This window comes from Planococcus citri, chromosome 2, assembly GCF_950023065.1.
Source record: "Planococcus citri chromosome 2, ihPlaCitr1.1, whole genome shotgun sequence".
NCBI classification, from domain to species: domain Eukaryota; kingdom Metazoa; phylum Arthropoda; class Insecta; order Hemiptera; family Pseudococcidae; genus Planococcus; species Planococcus citri.
The window spans coordinates 48147021-48162156 of NC_088678.1; the positions used below are offsets into that span (position 1 = coordinate 48147021).

Below are 15136 nucleotides of genomic sequence, written 5' to 3' on the forward strand. Positions count from 1 at the left end.
ATTTTTCAACAACTTTTTTCTTCAAGCAAAAGAGTCACATACTTACTTGAAGGAATTAACTGAAAATGATTTGAGGGTTTCCATTTTTTTTACCCCTCCCACCAATATTTCATACGGAAGTATGGAAGGGTTGACATGAGAGACTATTTCAACCTTTAGATATCAGTTTCGTCCATTTTCTTAGCTGCGCTGATCGCTGAAGCGTTGAAACCTTTAAGGTAGGTACATGTACCTCAACTTGCAACAATGTTTTTGGGCAAGCCAGTGAAGTTTTGAAAGAGAACCAAAAAAACATCCTCAAGCAAGTTTCAGATTTGCATTTCCTTCTTCAATTCTTGTTTTATGAATTTTCAATGATTCAAATTATTGGTGCTAAAAATATCCACTAACCAAACCTAACCGAATTGGAAATTCCTCCCAAGTATGTACTTTAAACCCAAATATTCTCACCGAGTGAAAATTTTTTAATTTTTCCTGTTTTACACTATGTACTTGAACACGCAATATAGCGGCCCAAAGAGAGTGACTTTAGACATTTTTGTGGGACCTTTTCCTCAATTTCTTTCCTCTTCTCACAAATTGAGGCCACCACTCGAAGTTCCGCCTGCGATTTGAACGAGACCGCAATTTTTTTTAAAAAACACGGTATATGAATCCTCCATAACCAATATTCCTGTTACCCAAATCAATTTTCGATTTTTGACGAATATTTGAAAATTCAGAATTGACCATTTTTGGATTTGTGTTTTTAAAAATATTCAATAATAAAGATGAAAATTATTCCTGAAATGAACATCAACTCGCCCGAAGCAAATTTTACCATTTCCAGTCATTTTGGAGAAATTTAAGAACTATAGAGAAATCAAAAATTGCGCTGGAGGCTCCAGAATGACCCAAGGCGAACTTTGGATACGGGGAGAAAAGACTGATTTTGGATAAGTAAGATAAAAAACATTTTTTATGCAAATTTCAAAAATTTCCCAAAGATCAGAAGATTTTTGATTCTTTGCCTTATGAAATATACTGGTCAAAAAAACACGCTCGAGGTGTCCACCTAGAAATTGTTCCAGACGTGAAAACTTGTTAATCAGGTCGAAAATGTCAAGAATAAGCCATAATTTGATTTTCATCTGCCCAAATCAATTTTCACGCTTTCTGGAAGAATTAAAAAATTCCGGAAAATGCTGGAAGATTCACAATATTAGTTTCAGGATCGAATAATTTTTACCACTTTTATTAAAGGTAAAAATCGTTGAAAATGGTTAATTTTGAATTTTCAAAAATTTACCAAAAATCGAAAAATCAATTTAGGCAGCCAAAATTTTGATTATAAGAGTTTCAGCCACGTTATTTTCAAAAATCGCTGTCTCATTCAAATCGAAGGCGATCCCCCAGAAACTTTGAAAGGTCGCACAAAAACCAATAAATATAAAAATCAAAAGTAAGGAAATGCAACTGTCGATCTCTTTTTGTAGGTCCCATTTTTTTTAAACCTAATAATTCAAAACTTATCTCAAAACATTGAAAAAAATATAAATGCAAATTACCATTTCATTCCTAACGAGAAACCATTCCTAATCACCCCCGCCCCCTCAAAAATTATCTCAAAAAATTGAAAAAAAAAATGCAAATAACCATTTTATTTCTAACAGAAACCAAATATTCCAAATCACTCTCCCCCTCACTTAGTCTTATTGCTATTTTTTTCTGTAAATAATTTTCAAAATTTGGTCAATCTTTGAAGTAATCAGAATTTTCTAATATTTTAGTAAAAATATGATTTACTTATACGAGTATGTAGCTCATTTTTTACCTCGCGAATTGATTAGTGATGGTTTCGAACCGTTTTGGAGCCTCCAGCAAATATTTTGCCCCTTCTAATATTGAAAAGATTAAAAAGGTCAAAATGAAATTCAGCTCCCATATACCTACTTGGATTTACCATCTTTATGATCCACTCAATCAAGGGACAATAATGGCTAAAAAAAACTTTCAAAAATAAATATATAAATATATCCGATGTAAATTTTGATTTAATTTTTGAAAATGATCTATACAAAAAATTTTCTATGAAACCGGTCTAATTATCTTCAAAATCGAAAGAGTCATAATGACATAAAAAAGTTTCAAATTTTCAAGAAAGTCACAATAAGTAGGCTTATCAATGACCTCATTTCAAGGTCATTTTTGTTTTAGAGCTTTTTTTCGTTTTCTAAGGTAACATTGAAATTGATGTTCAAATCAGAAAAAATTCGATTACATTTTTTTTTTTTTTGAAAATTTGCAAGTTTCTCTATAATTTTCAATTATTTGTAACTCCCTTTATCTTAGAAATGGGCTGTTTTTTTGTTTTTCTTTAAAAGTTACGTTACTTACTTAGGCTTTATTTTGGAAATTTTCATTTTTGAGTAATTTGAATTTGAAATAGCAACCTCTCAGCTTCCGATTAGGCAAATATTCTGTACAACAGCTATAGCACATATTGGAATATCCAAAAATCTGCGAGAGGCTCCAGAAGAACTTGAAACCACCACAATCAATAATTAGAAAGGTCTAGAATCGGTATTAAATTTCCATTTTTTTCGAAAAAAATTAGGTAGGTGCCTAAGTAAACTTTTTTATAAATTTGCCAAAAATCGGAAAATAAACACCTGAAATGCTTGATTGTGCTCTCTTGACGTAAGTAATGCACTTCTTGATTTTTTTAAAAACGATTCCAGTCCTTCCCCCTTCCTCCTCCTCCTTGTTAATTTTTTTCTGAGTGATTTATCAGTGTGAAAATAAACTCAAGTAGAAATCGATCAGTCTACGGTCTCTTCCTGATCTCTTGAACTTCAAATGAACTTGGACCTGGTTTTGCACTCTGTAGGTATTTAATATTTATACGATGAAACTTTCCATTTTTGTGAATTTTTCTACGCCACCAGGAATCATTTCAATGCTGCATTCTTGTTGTTAAATTACAACTTATATTTTCAATACCTACTTGTACAATTGTACATATTCCATTTGGCTCACCATCATTAATGATTTAATGATTCGAAGCAATAAAGTATATTCAAACTCGTGCTACTATACCAAGTATCAAGTCAGTTTTCCGCTCTAACGAACGCAATTAAATTTTGGTTAGAGGACTGGCCGGTCAGATATAGTGAGGTACAGACGAGTGAATACTTATTCTTTAAAAGGAATAGGTACATAGATAATTACATACAACTGTGGACTGCTGAGATTCTGTATGCACTGCAGTTGAGACCTTATAGAAATAATCATTTTCCGCAATTTGTCTCGGGTTACCTACCTTCTTCAGCATGTATTGCTATCACCGTCCGCGTCATCATCATCATTATCATTGCATATCGTTCTATAATAATTATTTCAACATATCTCATCCGTATTAGCGTGACCATTGCACGTTGGATAGGATAAAAGAGGAGAAATATAATATCCACTCTATTGAATACACGTTAACCTCAAATAGGCACTCGTACTTCTTTTCAGTCTTTAGGTGTATATGCCTAACATATTGTAGGAGATCATCTCTAAGCTAGACTGCACATTCATTGCTAATAAAAATTCTGAAATGTGTACGCAGACGTAGGTAAAAAAAAAAGATCCGGACGCGTACGCGTGAACAAACAGCTCAAGAGTAAATCTAGCTTGGTAGGTCTGCGCCTGTAAAGTCATCCATCACCATGGCAGAAGGACAGCTCTGACAAGTTTTCCATTCGTTTGGACTTCGACCTACTACCGAATACCGAATGCTTTTTTTTAAAAAAAACCTACTTACTGCCTATAGGACGTCATATATGGCAGATATGGCAGATGGGAAAAATCTAATTTAGCTTGTCTACAATTATCCGTAGCCGCATCTAGCCAGTCTTTGGAATATCACAGTTCGTTGGCCATTATGGAACATTAAATAGGTCTGTCAGGTGTCGTATAGCATGGTCAGTGTACTTGTACGTCATGGCTTCTCGTTACCTTGCCAATGCCGGTCTCCCGGTACGAGTATATCTCCGGCGCAGCAGAGACACGAATCTTCGGTACGAATGTCGGTCCTCGCTCGTCGTAAGTATATATGCAATGGAAATGGGAACAGTGTATACCGCCCAAATACCGGAAACTGTGCGAGTTTGAGTTGCTCTAACTATGGGTATGAGTATGGGCATCGTATTGCGTACGATACGAATATATATGTACTTACTTATGCTTACTTACGAGTACGACCGTTTTAATTATACCTACGCGTATAGGTACCTGGCGTGATGGCGCGCGTCTGTATACAAAAATCTTCCAAACAAGCCGCATTAATTAGTCAATGAACCGCTATAATTCTTAATGACCAATTCGTTCTCATCGTGTAAGTCGTGTAGGTAATTCTGATGCAACGTTTTCAATGCGTAGCTATGTAGTATGTACATAGACATACATAAGTGTGAGTGTTATAAGGTTAAGTTTATTCCGGCCTATTGTTACGAAAGTAGACCTTTACATGAGATAACAAGTGCACGTACTCTGGGTGTTTAAAGTTGCCAACATGTGAAGATGCATTTCACATACGTACTTACTTATTGGTATGTTAGTGACAAGGTATTTGTCTCAATTGGCAGCATTTTTTTTTCGACTGATCAATGCGAAATTGGAAGCGAAAAGCGTTCAAAAATACATCAACGAGCCGAATTTCTAGAGCTAAATTCAAGTTTACGATTTTTAACGAATTTTTGAACATTCAAATATCAGTAAGATAATTCTCGCGAAAAACTCAAAATTTGATCAACTTAAAGTAGGGAAAATTGAATTTTTGTTCATATCTAATATCTTAACTTTGAACATCTCTAATCGATTGACGGTGATGATTTCAAGTAGATTTGAGTTTGGGCCTCCAGCAGATTTCCGGGTTTTTCAGTTTCGGAAAAATTACCCCACCTAGATCCAAAATGAAATTCAGTATCTATAAACTGGAATATACCTACCGATTTTGTTACTCTTTTTATCGACTTATTGGAAAGCAAATTTTTATATCGGACAAGGCTATACTTATTTCCAAGAAACATGCAAAAGTGCAGGTGCTGAAGTGGATTTTTCAAATTTTGGGGAATTTTTGGAAATCAAAAGGCCAGATGCGAAAAAAATCAAAATTTCACCTAATTGACCTCGAAAGCTGAAATTTGGTATGTATGTACCTACTTATCTATTCTTCTACTTTGAGTTCCTCAAATTGATGTATGGGAATGTTTTTGCACCGTTTTGAGCAGTTTTAGAGCCTCCACCAGATTTTTGAAAGTTGAAATTTCCATATAATTCTATCCAACGCAATGATGTTAGACTATTCCGAAATTTTAACGTGTTGAGTTGATTGGAGGTGGTTTCAAATGCATCTGGAGGGCTTCCAGCAATACATTGAAAATTCTAAATTTTCATAAAAATTGTCCGAACACGTACTCAAGTTGAATGAGAAGATTTTGGTCGGTTGTTTCATAAATTGGAATTAGGGAAGAAAGTAAGGGAGGGGGAGGGGGGCCAACAAAAAATGTTTCGACTGATATGAGAAAAAAATACCAATTTTTCCCGAATAAAATGTGAGTTTTTTAGGTAATGTGAAATAATAGATGAGAAGACAATTTTGCTAATTGATAAAATATGTAGGTAATTAATTTCAAAAATGTACTAGGTATTCAAGTTTTTAAAAAGTGGACAAATAAGACTTTTTATTAAGGCTAGAAATTTTCAAAATTTATTGACTTCGTCGAGTACAGGCAAATTTTCAAGATTTTACAACTTTGGGGGTCGGTTCACCCTAAAAAGTATTAAAAATCTTAAATTTTTTCCTTCTCATTCCAATCAAATGTAATTATAGGTACCTATTTTCAAATTTGATAAAATGAACACTTCATTGGAAATTAATGTTTTATTTTTCTGAAATTGAAATAAACACTAACATTATACGCGAATAATCATTAATCCACTTTGCTTAGGTAAGTACGTGTTTTTGTTACCCTTTCATTTGATGCATAGTAGGTATTTTTCAAAAAATCGTTTTGGCTGGTTAAAACTTCATATTTCAGTTGATTTTTTAAGAACTGAAAAATTCAAAAAAGTACCTACTTACTATGAGTATAGAGACTCTAAAATAGCACTAAGAAGGGCATCAACAGCTTTTAGAGTATCTACATATAAAAATGGAGTACCTACTTACCTATGAATTAAATATCAGCCTTTTGTGTTGTGTTTTAAAGGGCAGATTTTTCATTTTTTTTTCAAAAAAAATCACTGAAGAAAATTTTGGATTTGAACTTGCAAAAACTGATTTTGTAAATTTGCCCATAAATCAATCGAAAGGGTTACAAATATGGTAAATCCTACGGTAGTTTATGGCTTGTAGTAAATTTCATTTTGGCCTATTCTATGTCAATCTTTCCAACCATCAGCAATCAATTTTGGACGCCAAAATTAAAATTCAACTTTGCCACCGCAATTTTACCAATTTTACCAACTTTATAAAATTTTTTCTTTGAAAATGTGTCGGAGAAGTTGAAAAAATGGAACTTACAATTACTCGTAGTTCACTCAACTGTCAAAAACGACAGAAAATTTCATTTTATGAACTAAAACTGTATCTTTTTCTCTTTTCAGTAAATAACTTTTTTGATTTTTTTTTTTAATACAAAAAAATATATTTGAAGAAGATTTTTCAACATTAAAAAACACACTTTTTGGAGCTTTCAGCGTAAGTTCAATCATCTTGAAAAATGTTCAAAATTCTATCGAAGACAGCGAAGTTGATAAGGGCACTATGGACATTCCGGCTGATGATGATTTTCCATTGATTTTGAGGAAACCCCCATTCATAAAATGTAGCGTTTCAGCGAATTCTGGATGTTCAGTATGAAATTCTTGACCCGATTTTGGCTCACTGAAAAACCATGTCATCCAGAACTTAGAACCAAATTCAGAGCTGGTGAGGTTGATTTTTCAATTTTTGGAAAATCTTTGAGCTTCCAACGAAAGTGTGACTTTTTATCAGAAATTTCAAATTGCAGCTGAAAATTCAATTCGCCATGATCGAAAATAGTGGAATTCGATTCGGGGAGTGTAGTCGACTTTAGGAGGTACCTAGAAGAAGTTTTGAATAATTTGTTGTAGAAATTGACGATTTTCTATTTTTTTAAACAAGAAATATGAAATCTACAGCTTGTAACGACAACTTGTGAAGCTGGAATTTGCAATAATACGCATAAAATACGCATATCTACTAATATGCTTTTCCGCCATTTTCAAAAATTCGTCAAAAATCGAAAAATTAACTTCAGCAGTTCTAAATTTGGTTCTCAAGTGCATGTTTCTTTCAGTGAGCTAAATTTCAGATCAGTCGACATTGACGGAATTTTGAATTGGAAAAATTGAGGTACGAGTACCTACCTACTTAAGTATTCACTTGACCCTAAAAACCAGGCAATAGCACTCATTCATTAGAAGTCACCCTGTGGCTAGTGCCGAGTAGTGAGTACTTGAAATTAAAAATCTTTAAGCTTAAAATTACGATTTGATTTCATTTATAATTAGGTACCTCAATTAAGTCTCGTTTTCCTGCAGAGTTGAAGAAATATCTACCAAATGAATCTTTAATGTGAACTTGCAGTTCGTTTCGATCCAAATTAAATTTTAATTTTCACAACATTACACGACATCGCTCAAAGCCCCATACATGAGACCATAAATTTATCGCTAAGTTGCATCAATCAATCAATCAATCAATCAACCAGATGCGGTGAAAACAAAGTTAAAATTATTATGGTGTTGTTCAATTATAACAGCGGCGCCTTACCACCGTATACCATTCACGCTGTTTTTCCAGTTCTATTGATATTCGCAGATTCGACACCGCGCAAAGAAAAACCAGCATCTATACAACAAGACCATCAATTTTCTACGTTTTTCCAGCCATTTAAATATTTACACGATAGGTGGATGGGTTAGATAGGAGGTACGTTGGCTAATTAGAAACGTATGTCTAAATTACGATAGATGAAAATCCAACAAGCGTGACTGAACTGAATGAAGGTGTCGGCAATTATGTCGTGTTGAGCATCTTTGATGAATGTGATGGTCGTTGAATTAGGCTATAGGTACTCCTAGAGATCTCAGTGTATAAAAATCACTCTATAGAATTTTGGTGACTGGCTATTATTTGGTAATTATTATACCAGCGTGTAGAAAATTATTTCCAATGCCTATTTCAAATTTATAGCACATACGGGTACTACGTGCGGTCATTATTCTATACCTACCTATAGATATAGGTGCCTTTTTTGAGTAAAGTATAAATAGTAGAGAGTGAATTTTTTCGGTACAATACAGCACAACAGGGAGATCGGAGTAAGGCACTTTATTAGGTTAAACTATGGCGAAGATATTAATTTATTCCGCAGCATAGGTTCCTACAACACTGTACCTATACCTACACCTATATCAGAACAAATTCATATCGAACGGCGGCGGCATTTACCGCTAGACGACCCGGTAGAGGTGCGGATATCGGTCATTGAAATATGATACTTTGATTTCTTCAACCCATACCTACCATAGATAGGTCTAGATACATTAGCAATGCTATTTTTTTCCATTTCGAGACAAATATCAACATTATTTATTACCATTTAGTCACGAATCATGGCACGATTCACCCAATCAGTCAACAAATTTTGAAAAGGAAATCGTGATGCGGTTAATGGACGTTCACTATCATTTATTTTTTGGCTACGTATCCAGATCTGTTACTCGTACGAATGCACCTTAAAACCCTGCCTTAGTATTGGTACCTACATAATGGTATGATATAGGAAGAAAAAAATGATCAATATTTTATTATTTTCCGCTCGAACGATGGTGGACGTAGTCTGCAGGTCTGCACTTTCGTACGTATAGGTATATAGGTAGTAGGTACCTACTAGTCGATTATTTGTATACAATTTCACGAGTAATTTGATATTCATCGTGTACAGTTATTTTTCTCCACGATGAATATCAATATTTCGAGGGTATTTTCGTAATATTTGAATTAAATTTTGCGGCTATTCGTATACCAAGGTACTCGATCGTATTTTCCTGGAAACCGGAATAGGTATGGTCATTGGTCAGACTACGAAAATTCGATTTGGTTACCTAGGTCTGGGTATATTATTGACAACTATCAACGATAATGCAGGCGATGAGGCGACTACGGAAATATGGTTCGCGGGTGTACCGTTAAGGTCGAATAATAAATTGGGGTATTTTCAAGACGTCTATATCTATGTAGCTCATACTTGGGAGTCGGTATTTCCTCCTTTGAACAGCGCTAACGGAATCTATGTCTGGTGAGTTTTGGCGCCTTTAATTTTTCACTGGCTGAATTTATACCACAGTGACAAAATTTAGACCGCTATTTCACACCTGCCTTCTCCCTTCAAGTCTCATTTTAAGCCGATAAAATTTTGAGAATTTATTGAGATGATTGGCATTTTGTCAATGGCTTGAAAAAGTTTAACAAATTATTCTTGAAGTGAAATTTCGCATCCATAAAAATACTTAAGACAGTGAATTTTTTACATCCTTGAAAAGTGAAATGGATAAAAATGGTCCAACTTGACCAGTAGAGATTCAACAAGATGGGTAAAGTCCTCGAAAAATGAGAGTTGAAAATTCGTTAAAGTTGATAAAATTAAAATTCTCATTTATGATATTTTTTCTTCTTACGAAAGAGGTACCTATTCCCTGTCCACTGGCTCAAAAGTTTTTGAACCAGGCACAGGTAGATCAAAATATCATACAATTAATATATGTCACCAGACAAAATTTTCGGTGCTAAAGAGCATTTTTCGAGCAAAAAATGACGAAAAAAATCAACATTTCACCAAATTAACCTAGGTAGCTGCAATTTTATCTGCGTCCTATTTTCGACCCACCAAATCGATTGGAAATGGCTTCGAACCTTTTTCAAGCAAATCTAGAGCCTCAAGTAGATTTTTGAAACATGAAATTTAAAATTCTCAATCATGAAATCGCTAGACAAAAATATGGTTTCGAACTGGAGCACACTGATTTTGGAAAAATGAAAAATGGAGTGTAATCGGTTAGGCGAAGGTCACCAACAAGCACCAATCGCAAGCATACAATGCTAAAGTTAATTTGTACAGATTTTATAACGTTTTTTGGGAAACTGGAATTTTTAAAAAGTCGCTGAAGGCTTCAAAATGAATTGAAATCACCTCCAGTAGTCTCAGAATTTTTAAATTAGGGTAAAATTCATTTTTGGCCCTTTCAGAGTAGGGCCTTATTTGAAAAAAAAAAGTTTGAAAACTTGGTTGTTCCTTTTCAATTGAGGAAAGCTAATATCAAAAATTTAACTTAAGCACTAAAATTTTCAATTCATCTGACTTGATTTTGATAAGATTGAAGTTTTCAAAACTCTTGAGAAATGGATTAGATTTTTTTGTTCATTTTCAGCAATAATTTCGATAAGTTTTCAGTTTAGATCTAGCAAAGAAAATATCCCAACTCGGACAAAAATTTTCTGAAGTGGAAAAAACTGGATCAAAAAAGCACGCAGAAAACATATCACCGTCCAAAATTTCAAAAGCTGAATTGCGTTTTCCAATTCAAGGTGAATTTTTGATGATCAAATTTAAGTAAAAAAGTGAAAAAAAAAACGAAATTTTACCATAATAATCTAGAACGCTGAAATTTGAGCTATGCCCTATTTTCGACTCGCCAAATCGATTGTAAATGATTTTAAAACGTTTTGAGTAGTTTAGAAGCCTCCAGCAGATTTTTGAAACTAGGAAATATTTACAATTTTTACTAAATACAGTTGGAAATCTTACCTTGCAGCAGCTCGACCTTTTTACACTGTTTCCGCAAAATTAATGTGTTTTGGTTCGAATGTGAATTTTTTTATTTAATGGAATTATCCAGCCACGTTTTACGTGTTCGGAGTGATTAGAAATTACTGAAGAGAGCTAAAAACTTGCTGAAAACTTCAGAATGACTCAAGATTTATTGTTTGGATTTTTATTTTTTCATGGGAAATGGCTGAAATTTTAATTCCTAAACATTCATTAAAATCGAAAAGTAAAATTTAAACTCTGGAATTTTTTCTGGTACTATATTTTAGAATATAGATACCTAGTACTTTTAATTTTATCTGATCACATCCTTGTTTTAATTATTCTACGTGTGCCGAGAGTTTCTTGACTGTTGAATTTTAAGACATTTCAATTTCACTATCCAAGTCACCTTCATTGAACTCATCTCCCCTTTCAGTCTCATATCAATAAAATATCGATTAAACACCATAAACCTACTCCGCAGTCAACGATTCAGTCTATTTACCCGTTTCCTCTATCAATCCGGAAAAATGTATATAAACCAGAGCAACGATATCTCGTTACATTATCTCTACCCATCAAACATCAAGCACACAACATACAAGTTTACTTTTCACCGATCATTACCATCAATTCGTAAAATGTAAACAATGTTTTCGCGATGACAAAGCAAAATCAAGATAATCACCTACAAAACGATTAAGCTATGGTAGTATCTTCCATCATACAGCGAGAGAACCTTGACTTTGAAAATTTCACCATCTTAACCGTGACAAAATTTCCTACTGCGCGGGGACAGGCACACAGGATAGGTTTACTAAACCGTCAAGCCAAATAGTCGAATTTTCAACTTCCTATCGAGGAAATGATAGAGAAAAACAGTTACTCAAGACTTACACAGGTCGTATGATGTCGAAGTATAATAATTTATAGGGAACAGTGATGACGGGAACTGTGCATGATGGATAGGGTTTTTGGTAACATTATCTTCAACAATCGGAGATAGGCTACTATGAGAGATACGATCAAGATAAAAACGAATTCGTTTAGGTGTAATTTTCTTCACTTCCATATTGTTATCTAGTTACACCTCATAATGTACCGTGAAATTCGTGCATCAAATAATAGCATTTTAGACATCCAAGTCCAAGTACAATTTTCATCCGATGCAACATAAAGTTTTCAAATCGAAGTGTAAGATGTTCTATCTCTGTCAAAGGTCATTTCCAAGTCTAAATCCAAGAGTAAGGTACACTACCTTTTTTGATATTTTTGGGAAATGAGATCAAGAATAATAAATAAATTGTAATGAAAACCACATCAATGATCGACTTGAGGAAATGAAATCAGCCAAGTTCCAGCAAAAAATTATTACGTATCCCTCCATAAATGGTTTCTTCTAGGTCTAGGTTACATTTAATAAAGTTGAACAACATTCCATGCGATGAGATACACTCGTGTTTTGCTTTCGTTCATTTTTTTTTCTGCAATACATCTTTATACATTCTCATTCCATTTGGTGCACGCGGCACGCCGCTAAATAAATACCCACGTTGGTAATTTCATGCACCTTCGTACGTATAAATACGCTATTGTTTAAGGTAGCGTCGCGAATGTAAAAACATCATTTTGCAGATGCGATTAAGAGACGTGATCATCCAACTAACGTGTGTAGTCCAATGAAGGCCATAAAATTGGAGCATCGTGTCAATAGTTTTTTTAAACGATTTTTTGCATTTTTTTCCTTCTAAATTCAATTCTTTTGTGGGTGCTTACGTAAGTAAAATTCAATTCGTTGAAATGGGTGAAAAAAATTTCATAATCAGAGCATTAAATTGAGCTTTGACAAGAGACGATGATTGTTACTCTTTTTTTGTAAGTACCTACCTACTTGAATGCGTTAGGTAGGTAATGGGAAAACCTAGGTAGATGACATAGTGAATTTTCGACATAAAATTCACCGAAAAGCCTTGGCTTGTTGTCTTTTTAGTAGATTTTTCAAAAGGAAATGCTGCATATGTTGTATCTTCTTATTCTTCTTGGAATTAGAGATTTCATTTTTAGTTGATAAAAATTATACCCAAATGACAAATTCTGGAATCAACTTTTTCATAAAATACACCAGCAGGTCAAAATAAGACAACTGAATAAATTCAACTTTTTTTGATGTTTGGAATTGAAAATTGAATTTTTTCGAATTTTGATTGTTTTTGTGATGAGTTCATTTCATCGAGTGAAAGGGGTTTTTCAACCTTTTCAACGGATAAGTAAAAATAGAGATCAAATGGGCCAACTTCACTGGTCAAAACTTTTTTTCATGCTTTAAATCAAAAAATCACATTTTTTTCGCAAAATTTCATTTTTTTAAAATCGACTTTACGAGATAATACCAACTTAATTGTTTAATATGTTTCTCAGCATAAAAAGTTGTCCATAATATATTTTTTTCAGAATTTTTGAGAGTCGGAACAATATGAAAACTACGTTTTAAAACTTTTCAAGCTAATTTTTTGTACAAAAAAAAGTGGCAACACTGATTTTTATGATATCAACAAAAAGCCTTCTAAAACTCCTAACTATTGGGAAAAGTTCCATTTTGGTAGGTACCGCGTTTATCGAGTAATCTGCTGCTGAAATGGATGATATTTCAAGTTCTTTGAAAACTTTGACACCCCCTAGCAGCCTTTAAAAAAGGGCAAGAGGGCTGCGATTTGCGCCATTGGTCATCCCTTCGGAAGGTCTTTCCACAGGAAAAATTTCAAAAAAATCGCCGACCCCCCTTACCACTTCTTGGTCGAATTAACGTGAAATGACCCATCTGGTAATAAAATTTACAATTATTTTGAATATCACACTCAGAAAAGGTTCTGTTATAAAAGAAAAATGTTTAAAATTGGTAAAATTTTAATTTCGATGTAAATTGCGAGGTGAGAGAACGAGAGGAGAGAAGGGAAATCAGACTTCAAAAATACATCGTTAAGTATGATGAACTCAAAAACACTCAAACATATACATTCACAAACTAGGAAGCGAGACGAAAAAATTAATTTTTCAAATTTTATGATAGATTACACTTTAAGAATAATTTCCTCCCCTTCGAGATTTTTTTCAGGTGTGTAGTTAGAACCCCTCCCCAACCTAATTTCAGCTGTCAAAATGAATGTTTAAATTCCCAACAAATTTTTGAAAAGTTGACCATTTTTGAAGATTTACGTTAAAAAAAATATAGACCTAATCCATTTTAAAGCCTCTATGACTAGTTTGTCAAGTTCTCTACAATTTTTGAATTTCTCCAAAAGATGAAGAAATTAATTTGGGCTGCTAAAAATCGAATTGTGTGGGTTCATTCTTGATTTTTTAAACCTATCTACCCACAATTAATCAAATTTCCACCTGAACATCTCGAGTGTGACATTTAGTCAGCATATTTATTTGGATGCATTTCGAAAAAAAGTCACAGGATTTCGATCAAACTCAGCGAAAACCTTCATTTTTGAGTTGAAAGTCACCCAGAAAATTTTTTAGTTCCGGAGTTGTCTCTGGAGGAGAGATATGGGTTCTCAAAGAGGGGCCTTTTTTGAAAAAATTATGGTTTTTTCGCTCTAGCCCCTACACAACCTGTTTTGGAAAAAATGACTCAGTTCCGAAGGGTAGTATTTGAAATTCTGCGTCACCTAGGCCAATGCCATAAAAATCCAAGATCATATTTTTTAGGTTAAGCTTCTACTGAGTGTTTGAAAATTTACAATTGCTTATTTTTGGGTAAATTCGTGTATTTTAGACATTTTTTATTTTCAAATAGATATTTCGCATTAATTATGCCAAAACATCAAAAGGTGCAATTTTCGAAACTAGAAAAATATTTTGGAATGCAGTTGTGTCAATTTTTTGGCCTTTGTTGCCAGTTTCAAAGAATCGAAAAAATTAGCCAAAAACTAATCAAAGGGTGTTTTTAAATTGGCAATAACCTAATGGCCAAAAAGTTGGTATCACTGCGTCCCAAAATATTTCTCCAAGTTTCAAAAGTGATCCTTTCGATGTAATTAGCTCCCCTCCTTCTCAAGACATATCTACCTATTTTGTGAAAATTACCCTCCCTCCTCTCCAAAATGAGAAGATTTCAAGGCCTCTATTTCTATTTTATTATGACACATCACAATTTTTGATATTATTCGGCCATTGTACACGCAAAATATCAAACCACACAAACTGCTGGTAAAATATTTGTCCACATCGTTTCATACGAAACGAATGCGATGACAATCGGT

General features: G+C 33.7%; 1 protein-coding gene across 1 annotated transcript in view; it reads left to right on the forward strand.

Annotated features, from left to right (window-relative positions):
* LOC135836203 (serine protease nudel-like) overlaps window positions 1-15136 on the forward strand; it is a 33401-nt gene that overhangs the window by 5624 nt on the left and 12641 nt on the right. The gene's annotated exons all lie outside the window — the stretch shown is intronic.